Source organism: Strix uralensis, chromosome 15 (assembly GCF_047716275.1).
Source record: "Strix uralensis isolate ZFMK-TIS-50842 chromosome 15, bStrUra1, whole genome shotgun sequence".
Lineage (NCBI taxonomy): Eukaryota > Metazoa > Chordata > Aves > Strigiformes > Strigidae > Strix > Strix uralensis.
The window spans coordinates 4,793,683-4,811,804 of record NC_133986.1 but is presented as its reverse complement, the minus strand read 5'-3'; the positions used below and the strand labels follow the sequence as shown (position 1 = coordinate 4,811,804).

Sequence of the window (18,122 nt, the reverse complement as noted above, 5' to 3'; positions counted from 1 at the left end):
GGCATTTATTCCAGACCTAGACTGTTCTCCAAAACTTCAATTCACTTGCAATGGACTTTCACTTTATTATTATTATTCAGTTTATAGTAGTGTCTCATTTCTGTAAGTAGTACACATGTAGAAGAAAAAATGAGATTCGGGCAAATAAGATGTAAGGTAGGAAAAAGGAAATATGGTTAATTCATTTACTGTGAGGGTCAGAGATAAAGAATACAGGCTTGATCATCCCAGTTCAGGGCAACCATACCCATTGTTTGGATGGAGACATGGATCATTTTGGGGTTTCAGAGACAGATTTTCAAGCACTTGGTACCAACAATCAGTGCCAGATCTTCCAAATAAACATACTAAGTGCTGAGCTCCCTTAAAAGTATGGTCCCATACTGTGGTGTCTTCACATAAGTTTGGTTCTTTTACGAAGTCTGTCCCACTGTGATTTGCCAAAAATCACACGTAGGTTTGCATCAAAGCTGACTTTTACTGTCTCCATCATAAGCCTGATTTCCTAGTCTTACACCAAATCATTAATTTTGGTGTTTATTCCTAACAATCATTTAGAAAAGGTTGTTTTTTTTGTTTGGGTTTTTTTTTTTAATAAAGGTGGTAAAATGTATGTGGAAATCTATAGGTCCATCTTCCAGTTTTGGTCCTTCCAACATCTGCTCCGAGGAACACAGAATTGAATGCCATGTATTTCTCAAGAATAAAAGTTCTCCTAAATACATGTGGCTTTGCTAGTTTAAAACTCATCTTTCAACTTTCAAAACTGTTTGGGTTTGTGTTTTTTTCTTAAAACTAAGTTTCAAAGTAAAGCTGTAAGTATTTACAACAAGATTAACTTTCCCCTAAATAAGACTTATGGGGAACCAGTCAAAACTCTGTGCTTTTCAATATTTACAGCACGGAAACAGGAATTACACAAGATATGTAAATAAACATCATCTTTGCAAAATTAGTTAATTCTGGATAGAAAACCAAAAAGCTACAAAACCCCTGAAAAAAACAAGCAGACATCTTCATAGACACCTCATATCTGAACAAAATACAGACCATACCATACATATTCATAACTCTCTGCGGTGCTGCATTAGATTAAAAGCTGGGGGAGATGCAATAAATGCTCCGACAGTTTACGCTTCACTCCGTTCCCTCTTCCCTCCCCTTCCCCATCTCTGTTACATGCTGCTCTGCAATTCATTTTTATTTAAAAACTCGACATGGCAGGTACCTACAATTCCTGCTCTCTGTGACTCCTGGGCACAAGGTAAAATTGCTATTTTCTCCTCTCTCAGGAAACATAAAAGATACCACCGGCATGAAATTTGATACACTTGTCATAACTATCAATCCCCCAAAACAAGCTAGATGTGATAAAATTCTCAGAGAAGTAGGATGGAGAAGTTAAATTCAGGTTTCTGCCAAGTTATCAACATTTGCCAGTTTTAGCAGAGAAAACTTCTCATCTTACTGGATGAATGTCCAAGTTTTACACTTTCTCCCATTTATTTTGATAGACTTGAAAAGCAGCGCATTTTGCTGATACTATGTTCAATTAAGTCTGGAACATTTTTGCTTGGAAGTCAGTGGATTTTTATCTTGACACCTTGAAAAAGAGGGCTTACTTTGAAGACACACAGGACATGAAAAGACAAACCAATGGTGGCATCAGTGATTATTAAAAAAATACAAATGTAACACTATACATGTTATATAAGCACCTGAAATCAGTAGAGAAAACCAAACAGTATTTACTGCAGTTGGTGTAAAGACAGCCGCTGATTTTAGTAAGAGTAAGGGGAGGCCTTGCTTGGTCCATTCTTGAGAGCCAGAAGGCACCGGGGAGCCAGGGGGCCCTGGGAGCAAACAGCCTCTCCCCAGTGCTGCCAGGAAGCTCAGGGCACAGCCCCACCACTGAAACCTAAGGACCAACACCAGGACTGAGGAATAAGGCAAAACAGACCCCGGAGGAGAAACCCCACGGGGACCAAAGCTCGTCAACATCTACCTATAAGCTCTAGCTCCAACAGTACTGCACACCCACAGTCCGTGAGCCAGAGAGTAACCAGCGCTGGCTGGGGATGTCACGGCTGCAGACTCGGGTCCCCCATCCAGCAATGCGACGAGATGTGCTTCACATCTGTACATACTTTAATATTTACCACAGGATGGGCACCCAGGTCTGACCAGGCTCCCCACCTAGTTCCCTAACTTTATAATCAGTCACATTTTGTTTTCCTTTTCCGGAGCTGGCTCAGGAGCTAGTGAGGAGCAACACCACTCATCAAAATGCAAACACATCAAATGCCAGGCCCAAGCAAAGGGGAGCAGCAAGAGGAAGTCTCATCCACTTCTTTCCTCCTCCCAGAGGAAAGACTATATAGCACTAATCACAGTAATAAATTACCTGCAATCAGATTAGCTATTTATTCATTGCATTCAGGTTTTCCCTTCCTGAAAAGCCCTGTGGCAATGCATAACATTCATACTCTCTGATATAATTTCCGAAATATTCTGGCATGTTTTCTTTTGGCAGTCCTGCCCTTTGTCTATAATCTGCTGACCTTCTGTGTTTAATATGGAAGCATAAACAGTCAGACACAGGATCTCCTACTCCATGGTATTTTAGTTTCATCTTGGCCGGATTAATCTCTGCATACCTACATCTGTGCTGTCTGTACAGAGAGAGACGCTGTAGCACAATACACAGGTTGAAAGGCATTTCCTCATTTTCCTTCACTAAATTTTTGTTAGCTACATTTGGTCTTTATTAGTCTAATTTCCTAACTATAAAATTTTCCATCATGCATCTGTAATATTATTCATTCTAATTTATACTGTGCGTCTGGAAAACAGATAGAAGAATCACTTTCCAAACTAGGAAAAGAGTTTGATGTGTTTGCTGGGATGAGAACTTCAGAAACCCCAATTATCAACTCCTAGGGTAATAACTGAGTTTAAATTAAAAATACTTAAATGTTTAAAAGACGAGATCAAAATCCTAAAATTACAGCTACTAAAAATGATTAGGGCACCAAGTCTGTGTAGTCGTCACTTATACTGGAGTATCTGAAATCTTATATGTTTATGTCTATATACACACACAGGGGGTGCGTGTGTATCGTCAATATGTATTTGCATTCTTTTGGCCAAGATGTTTTTCAACATCTGCCCTCAACAGTAGTGTAGCAAGGGCATAATGTAATAATTGATTAAGAAATTATTGCAATTAGACAAGTTGTTCTCTTCTGGAAGCAAAAGGTCAGCATCACTCTTGCTCAGATAAAAGCAAAGGTAGTTAACTGTGAATAACTTGTAAAAACGAAACTGTGTATAGTAAATACATTAATCTGGGAGTCTCAGAAGATTTCTGTGATTTCTCATTTAACAAGCCAACCCTCAAGCTACAGTCTCACGTGCCTTTGTCCCCCAAGTACTCATCCTCACTCTGCTACCATGTCTCTTTGCCAACACACAGATTTGGTGGCCACGGAGCACAGTGGATCAGGAAACTGATCCAGCTGAAAACTGATGTAGCAAAAAAGGAATGAGGCTCTGTATATGCTGGTAAGGCAGGACGTCTTTTGCTGTCTGCAACTACTTACATCACTTTAAAGTGTTAGCTGAATAACAACGTGACTTTAAATACACCTATTACATGCCACAAGGGGGGAAGCTGGGAGGGGTGGGGGGTGGTTGGCTTTTTTTAACCTATGTAAGTAGGTGTTCCAGTGGTTTTTTAAGTACACTTAAGTACCGGATCCTAGGAATTCTTAATCTGTTGAACAACCGTTCCGTTTTAACGGCATGCTTCATACAAGTACAATTTAGTCACACAACCCAAGTTCTGTAGAGCTGTCAGACATGAAAAAGAGTCTGACTGGCAATGAATGTTAACTGCCGAGTCCCTATAAAAATAGAAAATCACATTATTTTTTGACTACTGTTACCTACAAAACCCACAGTGAAGTAAGGGAATACGAAATAATGCGATACTAGCTGTCTGTAGAGTGGTAGAAACCTGCATTTACACACAAATGTTATGCAAGTGCTTCTGATGTGAAGCCCTGAACATGCATAAGCATGCATTAACTATTCAAACCACACAACACTTCCACAAAATGTGAAGTGTTTTCATGCCCATTTCAAAGCCTCATAGACCCTTTAGCCATGTGTTGAGGAACGGGCTGAGAAACCTTTAAGTACAAATCGCAGTCCCTTCAAAAATAGGGAAAATCTGTACAAGTGAGGTGCCTGTGCCAGTAAATCATCTCCAATTTATGGTACATCATATATGTTTCAAAAGTGCAAACCTGGTCATGAAGCATTCATCTACAATCAACCAGATACATGCCCGGAGATAAACACTGAAGGAGCAAATTCTGTGTCATTCCTATGGACTTCCAGCCCCCACAGCAGCACAGGTTGCTATCAGTTGCCTGGCCACAGATCCCCAAGCAGCCCACCGATGGGCACCCGGCAAGGGCAACCAGCAAAACCTGCTACTGGCCAGCAGCTCTGCAGCTCTTCATAGAGGTTTCTCACAGAAAGCCCACTGCATCTCAGGGCCATGGGTACTCTCTCTCTTCCCAGAATTTACAGCACAATCCCCCCACAGACAAGCCCCTTTCAGCTTTTTAAAAGAAAGACAGAGTATCTCAAAGGCTCTTATTTCTCCTTCAGCAGCAATACATGAGTTAGACTGTGTAAGTATAGTTACATAGTCTCAAGTTATCAAACGATAAGTTGGACTTTTCTCACCAACAACCGACTGCAGGTACTGAGATCCAAAACTGGGTAGGAAAAACATCTTTTCTAGGATGAGACTGACCAACTGACTGTGAAAATATTCTGTTTTAATCAAATAGCCTTCACAAAAAGTCGTCAATGGAATAGCTAAAGCTGATGGCAACCAACATACCGGCTGAAAACGTAACCCACGAATTTCTACGCAGTTACCTCTCTGTGTCTGTAGAAATCTACAGAATGAAACAATTAAAAAACAAAAAAGCAGGCAAATAAAAGACACGAACATGCACAAAACCAGAACATGCTTCTAAAGAAGTACAAAGAACTGAAGTACAAGATCTCTCAAAATCTTCTTGATGAAAAGTTCCACCAGCTCTTTAGACTATCATTGGTCCAGGTGCCTCTTTTTTTTTGCCCCCTCCAGAAGAAGATTTTGGAGAAGGAAAAATAAAGGCAAAACACACATGGGCAACACAAGAGGAGTAGATGAATGAAAGTTTAACTGTTTTGCCTTTACGCAAAGAAAACATTAGACCACAGCACAGGGAGAAGCAAAGGCTGAGACCCCTGAATTCCTGTGATGAATCTAAAGCTTGTACATTAAAGCTCCCCTTTGTTGAAAACGCTGTTAGACACAACAAAACAGAAATGTTAGGTAAGTGCAAGCTCTGCCTCTGACCTTTCACTCTGTAACCGTCAGGCTTCATTAATTTTCACAAGGCCTGACAGCTCTAGCGTTAATACTCACACTTGCGGATCGAGCCACACAGCAGGTTCAGACTGCTACCTTCTCCTCTGAAACTCATGCATTACGATTTCTTCCATGCTGGCAATGGAAAACCAAGTCTAAGAAACATTAAACACAAAAAACTACGTTACAATAATGCCAAGGTTGAGTCATAAACCCATGAAAGCAAGGAAGTATTGAGTGACTCTTGCCTCAGCACCTATAACTCAGCTATGTAGGGCCAAGGTATTGCAGCAAATACGGTCGGTCCTCTCCGAGCGACCGCAGATACAGGTGCTACTTAACCCATACGGGCACTTAGGAGAAGGCCAATACTGCAGAATCAGCGGTACCTAACACCAAGTGCTTCCATTTGTTCTCTCCCAGGTAGGTAAATGTAGTGAATTTTGCACAACACTGGGCCGTAACATCACCAAGTGCAGTATGAACCCTGCAACGGGGCCACACACACTGCAGAACCTAGTTAACTAGGGGTCTGATTTAATGATGCTCTGCATTGGTAACAATTCCTTGCTTTTATGTATTTATGTCTCAACCATAACATTATTCTAATGTAACTGTTTGTGATTAATATCCTTCTCCTCTCTGTTAAAAGAAAAAATGTAGCACAACATAAGCAACAATCTTTTGTTCTACTTCAGTGTTCCACCGCTTCCTTAGCATTACTCTGACATAACTTGTGTTGGCTTTTGATCTCAAAGTTGTTTTGGATTTCACTGGGTTACTGTTATTGAAACATTTTTTCTTGAAACGTGGAAAGATTCACTAAAGTTTTAGCAATTAATACATGACATTTATTTGTTTTGAAACAGACAGAATCCGAAGTTTTTGTTTAGTCTAACCTCAAAAACAAAAAAGCCTCCAGATTTTGCAGCTCACAGCATTGCCAACCTTAGGTGTAAAAAGTCCCCCAAATTGACATTAAAATTATGAAAGCTGAAACAGAAGCAGCACAGATTGCTTGCTAGTCCTTGGAAAGGCTTTCTTTTCAGGCTTGTAATTATGTAACCTAAAAGATGGAGTTTTCAGGAAGGAAAGAAAAAGGAAAAAAACAACCCATCTAATTTAAAATCAAAAAAGCTGACAGCTATGAAGTTTCCCTTTAAATTTAGTGAATTCTGAAAACAACACCCTCCCTGGAAATCGCAATAGCCTTATTTTTCCCTTGTGTTTTTAAAAATGCTTCTTGCAGAAACGGTAGTTCCTGCCACTCTTCTCTTTCCCATTGCAAAGCAACACATAAAGGACTGCCGTGACTGCACTGGTGCTATGTGCACACTTTCAAAGAGATCCTTTAAGCGAAATAGCATTCACTTGGGAAAATATATAAGGTTTTCAGGCAAGAACATTTTTTGGTCTGTCAGTGAAGTGTGTTCCTCTAAATAGAATTACCTTTTATTTACACTTATAATGAGATTTGCATCTAACCCCCTTTAGTTTAAGGTCTATAGTGCATGCATACTGCAAATATACAGAACTATGCTATATTTTGTCCAACAGAATTTTACATTTTCTCTTATGATCAAGATCTTAATGAACCAGGTCTGACAAGTTTTAGATCAATTCCAGCTCGGTGTGGTTTCAAATGGCTCAGATCTTGAATTCTGAAAACCAAGGCTGAGAATGGGAACATAAACCCTGCCTTCACAGTGCCAGTGGGGCTAAGTAGAAATGTTCTCCTTGAACCTGATTAAGACCAAATTGAAAAGAACATTTTTGGTTACTATTACATTAGGCTAAAATATAGAAATGAACCCTAATAATATCTAAATCTAATAAGAAAAAGCTATCTCTATTTCAAAATTTTCAAAACATTCTCTATAAATGCATCACAGATCAATTTACATGGTACTTTTGCCAATAAGCAAAACGAAATCACAGGTTCCAATTGGCTTAACTTATATTGGAAAGTGCGAAAGCAAATGCTAGAAAATGCAATTACTGCAAACAAACTCCATTTTCTCCACTCAGGAGGGAATTTCAGGGAACATTTTATTGCCCTCAAATAATATTTCTAAAGGCATCAATACACAATTCTATTTTCTTTTCCGAGTCCCCACACTATGTAACCTAATCCCCTATAAAGAAACTCACCAGTTTTTGAAATAATATATTGGTTGTTGATATTACCTTGTGCACGCACATATTGTATCAATTTAAATTATTTTTCTCCATGAATCTTAAGAGTATAAAAGCCAACACTCACTGTCTGACACAAACAGATCTGGACCTACTTCCCATAACATACCCTTTGTCTCTGTAATTTACAATTCCAATTAAGTCTTTTTTTTCCTAAAATAAATGAATAAAAGCCATCAAAAAGGAGGTCATCTTGAGAAACAATTATACAGAAAGTAATTAAGCTAATCATAATTATCACAGACAATGTCTTGGCATTTTCATGTACATATATTTTCACACTGCAACAGGCCAGCGAATGCTAAGGACAAGATTTTCCAGACAAAGTAAAAATCTTTATTTAAAAGAGAAACAAGTCTGGATATCAATTCTTCACTACTTACTGAAAGAAAACTTACTTAAGGAAATGTGAATTATGAATAAAGGACCCAGACCTGGATTCTGCTCCAGATTTTTCTGCCTTATTGACACTGACCTTTATGTGAGCAGCAGAACTTCCTTTTCTGTCCAAAGGACTGAAAAACACACCTTTATCTACATATCTACCTACCTATCTTAAGATAAAACAAATAAATAAATCAATCAGGGAACACATATAATCACCAGAAACATTATTCTGTTTCTCTCCTGTCTAAACTTGTTCCCACTATTTGTTTTCTCATTTTTAAATGAAAGTCTTTGAGGCTTAAAAACACAAAACAGTAGGTACACGCCTCCCTCTATCTCACAGCCTGGTAAAGCCTAGTCAGTATTTCTGAAAAAATCCCTCCAAATGCCTCCTTTTTTCTGTAACCCAGGAAGGTGGTCAGAGCATTTCTTATGAGAAGAAAAACCCCAAGTACATAAATAAGAAACTTCTGATAACTATTTTAGTTTTCTTTCTATAATACAGTATATTTTATATAACTTCTCAATTTTTATACATGGAACTGAAATACTTCCTTTCAAAACTGTAATTTCTGAGTACATTGTTGGTAAACTGCAAAACGTACTGGGGCTCAGACTTAAATGACTACCAATACTAATGTGAGGTGGATAAATTCCCATAATGATAAGGGAAAAAATAATAAGCAGGGACAGCAAGAATAATCACAAGGGAAATAAACTGAAAGAAGAAATAAGATAAAATATTTGGACTGCTGTCTAAAAGCAGAACAGCTTTTCAGTAACTCTAAGAACGTAACATTCTCCAGTGTGCTAAAGCAATTAGCTGATTTTGAAATTTTACCCTGTGATCATATTTTGTGCTTTTACTTGTAAACATTTAAGTATAAGAAGCAAGTTTGATATTCAAAGGTGTTTTAAAACATTTTCGGATGGCGATGCTGATGTTTGTTGGGAATTGTTTCTTCCTCCATTTGACAGCACTGTGTATTTCAGAACTACCTCCATGGTCCTCTCCTGACATTTTTACAGAAGATAAAAACCAAAGAGAAAGTACACAGAGAAAGCAAACAGAAATTACAGTCAACTAGAAATATTCAGACAGGTCTTTATGAACCTCCACTATTATTTTCTGAATCCCACATTTAAATTTATTATTCTAAATAAACCTAAACATTCCATTATAGTCTTTCAGGATGAACTTGGATACCAGGAATCTCCTGAGCCCTGTAAGGAAATTCCTTTTAATAACCCAGCCCACAGAGGTTTCTTAGCTACTAAAGGAGACAACCAAATCACTCCAGCTGTATCATGTTATTACAAGGAACCAAATTCCTCTTATGCAGGTTCTTTTTTTCTAGCCATCTAGAATTGCCTGAGCAGAACGGCACATAGCCTCAGATACCTTCCTTGTAAGTTTAAGCACATACAGTAACCCCAAACACTTAAAAAAAAGAGAGAAAAGGAAATTTTAAGCCTGATAAAAGTCTAGATAACTATGGAAATTGGTGCCAGTGATTTCAGAATTCTAAATCTCACCCCCACTACTATTCCTTGCCACCTCTTCTCCTGGCTTTGAAGAATTTCAATTACCAAATTACTTATGTTACAGCATCCCAGGACCTCACCACAAACAGTTCAGACTGAAATCCAAGGCACCACTATTTGAATTTCAGTGGACAAACCTCTGTGCTGAAATACCTAATCGTCCTTCCAAAGAGGGAAGGACAAAACAGATGATGAAAAATAGTATACGTAATGTAAACCCCATTCTGCAATACAGAGTCTGTGTGCTTTAAATGTGACAGAATTCAGGTGAAACTCTTTTATCTTTCCTATCCTTGTTACTACAAGTACATAGGCCCTCTGCTGTGGCCATCTGTACTCCTTAATAAGGGTAATAGTAAGCACCTAACCTAGTAAGGTAGTGAAATGTTTTTAAATCAAGTTAAATGATATGTGAGATTTATGGTACTTGTATCTGTGCATTTGCATTTACAGTAACATTTTCACAAGGTGCTGCAAAATCTGTACGATACAGCATCTGTACTTTGTTTTTGTGTACAGAAGTACACCAAGGATTTTGGTACATGAATAAATATTTATCCGTAATTAAACTGTATCATTAACTGTTGGGGCATGCAGCATTTGCAATTTTTCATCTAGTGTGCTTTCTGCAGAATAGGGTCTCCCTTGACTTACCCATTTTAGCCATCATTTATAGGCTTTAAAAAAAAAAAAAAAAAAAGGAATGACAAAACTGCTGTAAAAAGGCATGATATGCAGACCTTAAGTTTTGCTGAATAAAGTGACAACTATAGTTAATCAGAGCTGGTCATTAAGACAAAGCACAAGACAACAGCTATTTCAGTCACTTACACAAAGGTAACAATTTATTTCTTATTTATACTCCTTTCTGCTAAGGTTTTGCCCTTTCACCTCAAAGGCAAGCATCATTGTTTTTACAGCTGGCTTCACGGAAGCATTTGTTTATGAATGGCTATATTGCTTCCACTATAACTGTACACACATCCTCTCCAGTAACTCACTCAAATGCCAGGACCTATGTTAACATACATAGCCAGAGCTGTCAGTCACCAGAGCAGCAGCTCTTCCTTCCCTCTGTCCCCAGGGCAGCCGGGTGACTGCCCCAGCAGGGCATCCCCTCAGCCAGCCTCGCTCAGGCAGTCCCTCCCCGCCTTTCACACTCCAACTAATGGCACAGGATTATAATTTACAACCAGGAGACTGCAAATGGCTTTCCCTACAGTGCTAGTCTGGGAATTACTTTGCATGGGGGTTTATGAGGGGATGTTAGTCCAGGACCTTTACACTCAGGCCCACAGGTATTGCCACAGCTACGTTATTTTACTCGCAGCGACCACCAAAACTTGCAGCAAAGACAGAGGAGAGCAGAAGGAATGAACTCCTTCCCTACGACACTCAGGAGACATCCACACAAAAATGCAGGAAACCTCACGGCTGCCTTGCAGTTTTTCTGCTCATCTCAGTAGTGAACGCAAATGCCAAATGCTGCTCAGGGACTGGGAAGCCTTGAGAGTAATGTATGGGGGAGGGCAGTTCAGGTAAAAGTAAGGAAATGTTGGTAACTTTTTGTCATTTGCAGCTGTTTTAAACCCTGTTTCTGTGGCTGTTCACATGAAAAAAAAAAAATAATGGCAACATTCAGGAGGAAAAAAGCTATTGCACTCTGATACCCAGCCCGGCCTGTAATACTAAATATTCTGGTTCGTTAGAAAAGGTGTACACAATTCTGTCGTCTTCAAGGTTCACTTATCAACAGTTACAGGAAATTCAAAGTACAGAGTGTTCCTGAGCTCTCATTTCTTAATTTTATTAACTTGGGAAGAAATTAAGCTCTGGAAAAAGCAGGTCAATATCCACTAGTTTACATCCCTGTGCTCTCATTTGAGTCATTTCTTTCAAGCCACGGTCCCTCCCTTAGTTTGACGTTATTTTGCTGTCTTCTGTGTTGGCTTTGCATCTTCTTGCCTCTCTCCTTACATCGCTGTCCCCTGTTGTGCTGCTTTGTTCCTTCTCTGCTAAATGTACCATCAATAGTAAGTAAGGGTTTGGTAACCGTCACCTCACAGCTGGGGTGCAGGATGAGAAAAGGGAGACCAGAGCAGCTCAGTGAAGTGAGGCACTGAACTGACCTGAGCCTCGAAGCGATCTCAAGTCCTGAGAAACTCAGCTCCCAAACCTGCAGAAGGGCCACCATGAACCAGCCCGTGCATGAGCCAAACGCTGAGACCAGCCCGGTGCCACGGGATGTGGCAGCACAGTGAATCCCCCCAGCCTTGCACCAGGGTTCTCTGAGGGAAAATGCTGCCTGTGGGTTTTGTAACCACCCCACAGAGCAAGCACCGTTATTCTCACTGCCATGCTCAGGATGACAAAGCAGGACAAAGAAAATGCAGATTCCTTTAGCTCTGGGAGAAGGGGTTCTCTTCTCCTTTTTCTTCCCACCAGTGGTACCAGAGAGCCCATCAACATAACACCCTCTCTCTGAAATCAATATACTCCCTAAATACAGTCAATAAAGATTTCAAGCTCTTCTAACAGGCGCGACAGGGGTGGATGGGAGAGGTGGAGTTGCACAGGTCTTTCTTTGGCAGCCCTTTTGTGCCAAGACACATCGCTCCGATACATACAATGCACACGAGCTCAGATACTCAGCTTCAGCCCCCTGCAATAAGAGGGTTAATTAACAAGCTACACAGGCTGGTTATAGCCAGGAAGAAGCAACAATCTATTTTTCCTTAACAAAAAAAGAAGTCAGTAATTCTTGGAACATTTATTAACCCCCTAGTATAGGCAATTACTGTAAGATAAAAGGTCTGCCAGTCTTGCATTAACATAAATTGCTGTATGTTGCTTTTCTACAGCATAGTAATGTCCACACCAGTGTGAATAAATGCTAATATTTGAGTTTTAAGCTTGATTCGACCCCCCCAATCTAACATTTTTAACAGATCTTCACTCTCAGTGGTTGTTTGGTCGCAAAGAAATAATCATTTTATACAAAAGCCAAAAAAATGGAGGATGGTATCTCACTGAGATACCATTTTGTAGCTCAGTTTAAGGTAACCTCACACATTTCCTAACATGCAGAACTGAAAAGAGGAAGGGGGGTGGGAAGCACAAAACCCAAAGATCATTCCTGCTGTCTGCTAGGTTCTGTAGTCGCATACAACATTAAAAAAAAAAAAAAAAAAAAGGCTTTGTAATAGACAGGACACTGCCAACCAGCTTTAAATTGAATTACACAGCCTGCTAATCTTTATGATGAAATAAAATTTCTTTGAACACTACACATTATACTAAAATCTACAGTGCTTTCTCCCCCCAGCCCCAACCTCTCCCTGCTCAAAGCAACTCCTCCACCCTGAAATCATTGTTCTTTCTAGGCAGGAATGTGACGCTCTAACAAGAAAGACTTCTTATTTTAATTAGATACTGTTAATATGGTGTGCACGATGTGAAAATTTAGGAGAGAGGTATTTTTGCACTTTGTATTTTTGATGCAACATTAAATTTGTAAGTGACAAAATAAATTGATGGTGTACAAAGAATATATACTTTGACTGCTTTCCATTGAAATCATTCTCATATTATGGTATGTGGCTGCAGCAGCAATGCTGGAGGAAGAATCTGATGACAACATCTATAAAACTTTCTATTTGGGTGGCATTACTTGTTTCATGCCTGGTCAATACAACAACCATAAATCTCTGTTCTGTTTTAAAGTGGATTTGTGGGAAAGAGGGAATTGAAAGGAAGAATTATTTTCGTTATTTTATAAATTTGTTTTGGTTATGGTTTGTTATTTGAAACCTGATCATCCCCCTCTTTTAAGACAACAGCAGACCAGGGAAGCAGGTCCAAGAAATGACTGAGCAATTACTGTGATTGAAAGTCCTGTCCAAAAATTGTGCAATACTTTCCAGTGCTCACTGGGTCCTTTCTTTCAATGAAAATTACCAAATGAATATGTTAGGTTTAAACATATAAAGAGCCACTCAATTCAGAACATTATTCTCTTTGAAAGCACATTTCACCTGAGCCAAGTTTTCTAATGGCTGTCAAATACCACCTCAACATTTGGTTTGACTGATCATGGCAGGTAGTACACAACTTGTACAGAGTTTTACACTGTATCTCTACTAAATTAGTGACTACAGTTTAAAAAAAACCCTCTACGTTTCTCTGTATGCTATTAACAGATAGTAAACATAGTTTCTTGTGAATTTCTTTATGAAAAGTTGCCAGAAAATAAACAAGAAACAACTGATCAGATATGAATAAACTTACACTGCTCCTCATTCACAAATTCCACTTTAGTCAGTGGAAAGTTTACTACTTCTATACTATTTCTTCTATTTTCTCTTCTAAGTTACACTTCTAGGGTTCTGTTTTCCACAAAGCATCTAGTATCTGACTCAGAGCAGAGGATAAATATGAAGAAGCAACTGTAATAACCATAGCACAAAAGTAGAATTTTGCATATTTACTTTTCACTTTTGTTTTCACATTTCACTGTAGATTGCTATATCAGGAAAATATTATTCAGCTTATTACCAAAAATTGACATGGCTGTATTTTCCCACTATTTTCTAAATACAATAAAATGTAACACTCGAATTATTTTTGTATTCCTCTGAGAAGAAAAAAATTAAAATTACTGTTAATATATCTATAAAAGGTGTATGCAAATAAAAGCTGAACACTGATGATTTAGTTTTAAATTCCTATATGGTTTGACTAAGTACAAATGAGAATTTAACCGTGACATTAAACACAGTTCAAGTTAGAACAAAAGCAAAGGAAATATTCTTCAGTAGCGATGCTGCAAAAAAACCAAAATAAACCTGGAGGAAGCTGTTAAAAACTTCACCATAAAGACATAATGGGATACATAACCCAGAGAACTAAATAAATCAAAAAACTCACCAAACAAAAAAACTTGAAGATTCTAGATTTCATCTCATGAATCTGAGGGGTTTTTTTAATTAAATTGCATAAACATGTTCCAAACTCATAATATTCAACATCTATTATTAGCAACTGGAATTAATAAGCAAGTAGACCCAATAAAACTGTCTGTACAGGCTTGCCAGCGCACCTTTAAGTCTCCATTTTTCTCCATTTCAGACCATCTCTGAAACAGGCAGCCATGCTGCAAATCACATGAAACTCCTAACGGTATCAGAGGGATAGCAGAACACCAAGAGTCAACTGTCCTCACCAGCCAGCTCAATCTCTTATTAAAACACGTGTATCCCATTCCAGTGTCTGAAGCCTAAAGACGCTCCTCATCAGAGCCACTCACAGACGACATAGCTGTTTTCAAAATTAGACTAATAGATTTTCTGGGAAGTTGCTTCCCTCTCTCCCAGAACAGCTGTGCAAAACTCATACACACTTACAGGATTAAAGCTACCTCAGCATTTTCTTTCACTTGCAATGAATGCAATTTTTTTTCAAATGCTAAGAGTTTTGTTCATTAAAATGGTATTTTATGTTTAGTCAATTACTCATTCTATCTATAACAAGTAGAGCAATATAGGGTTCAAAATTTGCTCCAGATGGTAAAAACACAAATCAGAAATAAATCAATTTATAAAAATAGGAAGAGATTTGTTTTTATTGCCATAATTTTACTTTAAAATATTCATAAGCTTCCTTCTGGTTCTAAATTAGTTCAGAACACTTTGAGCTAATTTCCCTCTGAATTTGGAGAAATGTAGAGCTTACTAGTTTGTTTTTATAAAAAAGTATCATGTCAGATGCTAAAATAATTCACATCAGAAATACACTTTTACAGACCAAAAGTTCTCAGGAACAAATACTTCATCACAATGAAACTGTTTTCAGTGCACATTAGCAAAAGGAACACACTCACACAAAACCCTAAATGAAATATGCCTGGAGAGGAGATGAGGCCTAGATAAAATGAGGGAGTAACCGAGCCAGACCAGAGAGACTGAGAAAGGATACAAGACGAATGTGAGCCTGAACTTTTAAACAGTAATATGGAAAGAACTTGCTCTTACTAATACACTATTTTGTTACAGTTTGTTTTTTTGAGATTAAATTATACCATCTCCAAGATCAAACACTATTTTGGCAGGTGTCTGGCTTACTATTTTTAATATAATTTCAAGTTTCTACAGTACTAATGCAGAAACCTAAATGTAGACTGGAACCAAGTGCCTTGTCCATACCTCCAAGAGCAACACCACATTTCCAGTGCTCTTCCCCTTTTGTCATCTATTTCACGTAACAGCCATCAATTCCAAGATACAGCTGCTATTTACAGTAACTAAACATTCACACAAAAATGAATTTTAAAAGAACTGACAATACGTTTCTGAGGACCACATCTATATATGCAGAGTGTAACAAGAAAACCTCTGTGTTAAAATAGTATAAGCATTCTTCTCATCTGAAGTAATGTGATGGAGGAACTACACCACAGAAAACAGCTGAATTTTTATTTTAGATCTACCAACAACATTTATACTAAAGGCAAGCATATATTAAAGGTAAAGAAATATTTGTTCCAGTACAAACCCATATGTATGTGTTTGGCCACTAAACCATTCACAAAGTTCCTCAAGTCATTATCCCACAGAAATTGAAAGAAACATGCATACAAAATAAAAGCAAGACAGGAAAGAAAAAATAGGAAATGGTCAGTTGCTAAATCCCTGAACAACTCAGAAAAAAAAATAGCTCCACAAACATTAACCAGCAGTAATTTCACGTGCTGGACTTATATCTACCACTGAAGAATTTTGCCTAGTTTGTCCAGTAATACGCCTTGTATTAGAAATCTTGCATTGAAAAAAACCCTAAAACCTAAAATGAACACAGTAAGAGATAACCACCAGACAAAAAAAGACCAAAACTCGCTATTTGAGAAAAATTACTAAACCAGATGCAAATTATTCACACAAGTAAGGATATGCACAATCCAGGCCCATACTAATTGAACACAATAAACATATCGCTACTCATTAAAGATCTATCTGCCTGAATTTATCTTTGCTTTCTCTTCAGTTCTTACGAGTTATTCAATCACTTCCCATCTCGCAGGAAAGGAAATACTGCACTATGAAGACAGAGCTATAATTAGATATTCCTGTATTTCATTTCCCATATATGACTGAATGAGAATGGATGGGAAAAATATGAACAGTGATAATAATAGTATGTTGAAACATTCAGTAAGAAATATATTGGGCATACAATAACATCTTAATTCTTCCTCAGCACATAATGTTGTGTTTACTGCAAGGTCAGTTAAGTTACTATAAGAGATTTTTAATGAAAACAATTATAAATTTAAAATAACTGTGTTTAAAGCATTTAACAGTCACTAAGGTCAAGTGATTACAGCAGTTACAAGACCCAAGGGACATGTTCACACCAAAACAAAGTGAATAAATTACCTCAGCCAGTGTATGTAATCACTAAGTGACCACAGAGGCCATTCACTGTATAAGCCCAGACTACTTTCACGCAAAACCAATAATGAAAATTTATCAGCCAAAGGGAAAAAGCGTAAGAACTAGTAAAAGTTGCAGGACGGGCTGAGAGCTAGGAGGAACGGGGAGGAGGGCATGGAAAGCATGTTCTGTGATTGGCTGCAGAGACAAGGAAGAATGGATGGACAAGATCCTGAACATTTTGCTGAGGTGAGACCCCCGAAGAGTTGCAAAGGGATGCAAGACCCACAAAATATAAAATTGCTCTCAGTCCTGTATAACTCTGGCACATCTAACACCCAGTGAAGCACAAGAGAGGCAGGGGGGTTCAGAATAATCTTTTACCTTTTCCCTTGGCTTTACTGCTAAGAAAATTACGGACAGTTATTGTGTCTTAGTTATCCCACTATATAATCCTAGTGGAGATTAGACTCTGGTTTTTTTTTACCACAGAGTAGGTGAAGTAAGCTGTGGAATGAATCCTAGCTTTGATCTCACTTCTCTCGCTCACGGTACAAATGATACAGATGCCTTGTCTTCATTATTGTTTTACAACATGATTGCCAGTGGAGAAAACCATGCACACAAACATATGAAAACCCCTTTCTAGAAGCACAATGTTGTATTTGATGGGAGTTATCAGTGCATTGCTTTGGAACAAGGTTCCTACCAACTATGATGAAAAAAGATGTCTACCACTATACGGCAGAAGAAAAAGGAACCCTGCTTGTTTCTGCCTGCCACTGGTATGTATTTTTTAAGCTATTACATATCATCTCACAACATTGAAGGTATTAATCTTCACAATATACATAGTATATAGTAAAATGTGATTATTCCCATTTTGCAGATAGGAGCCCGAAATAAGGTGGCAAAAGGGCACTTCAAAACTGACCTCACAGTGTTTTGATTTCAGATGAGGAGAGGACAGCACTGGAGCAAGTTATTCACCAATGTGACAAGATTCCACAGAGGAATCAATCTGCTGCCTCACCTTTTGCCAGAAACCTAATTAACTGGTATTGTCATATCTATGAAAATGCAAGTGGACTCTGTGCATTAAAAAGAAAAAGAAAAAAAACACCCCGAAG

At 38.3% G+C, this 18,122-nt stretch overlaps 1 protein-coding gene across 3 annotated transcripts in view; it reads right to left on the bottom strand.

The window, feature by feature from the left end:
- The window catches only part of MPPED2 (metallophosphoesterase domain containing 2), a 107,510-nt gene that overhangs the window by 48,299 nt on the left and 41,089 nt on the right, over positions 1 to 18,122 (bottom strand). The gene's annotated exons all lie outside the window — the stretch shown is intronic.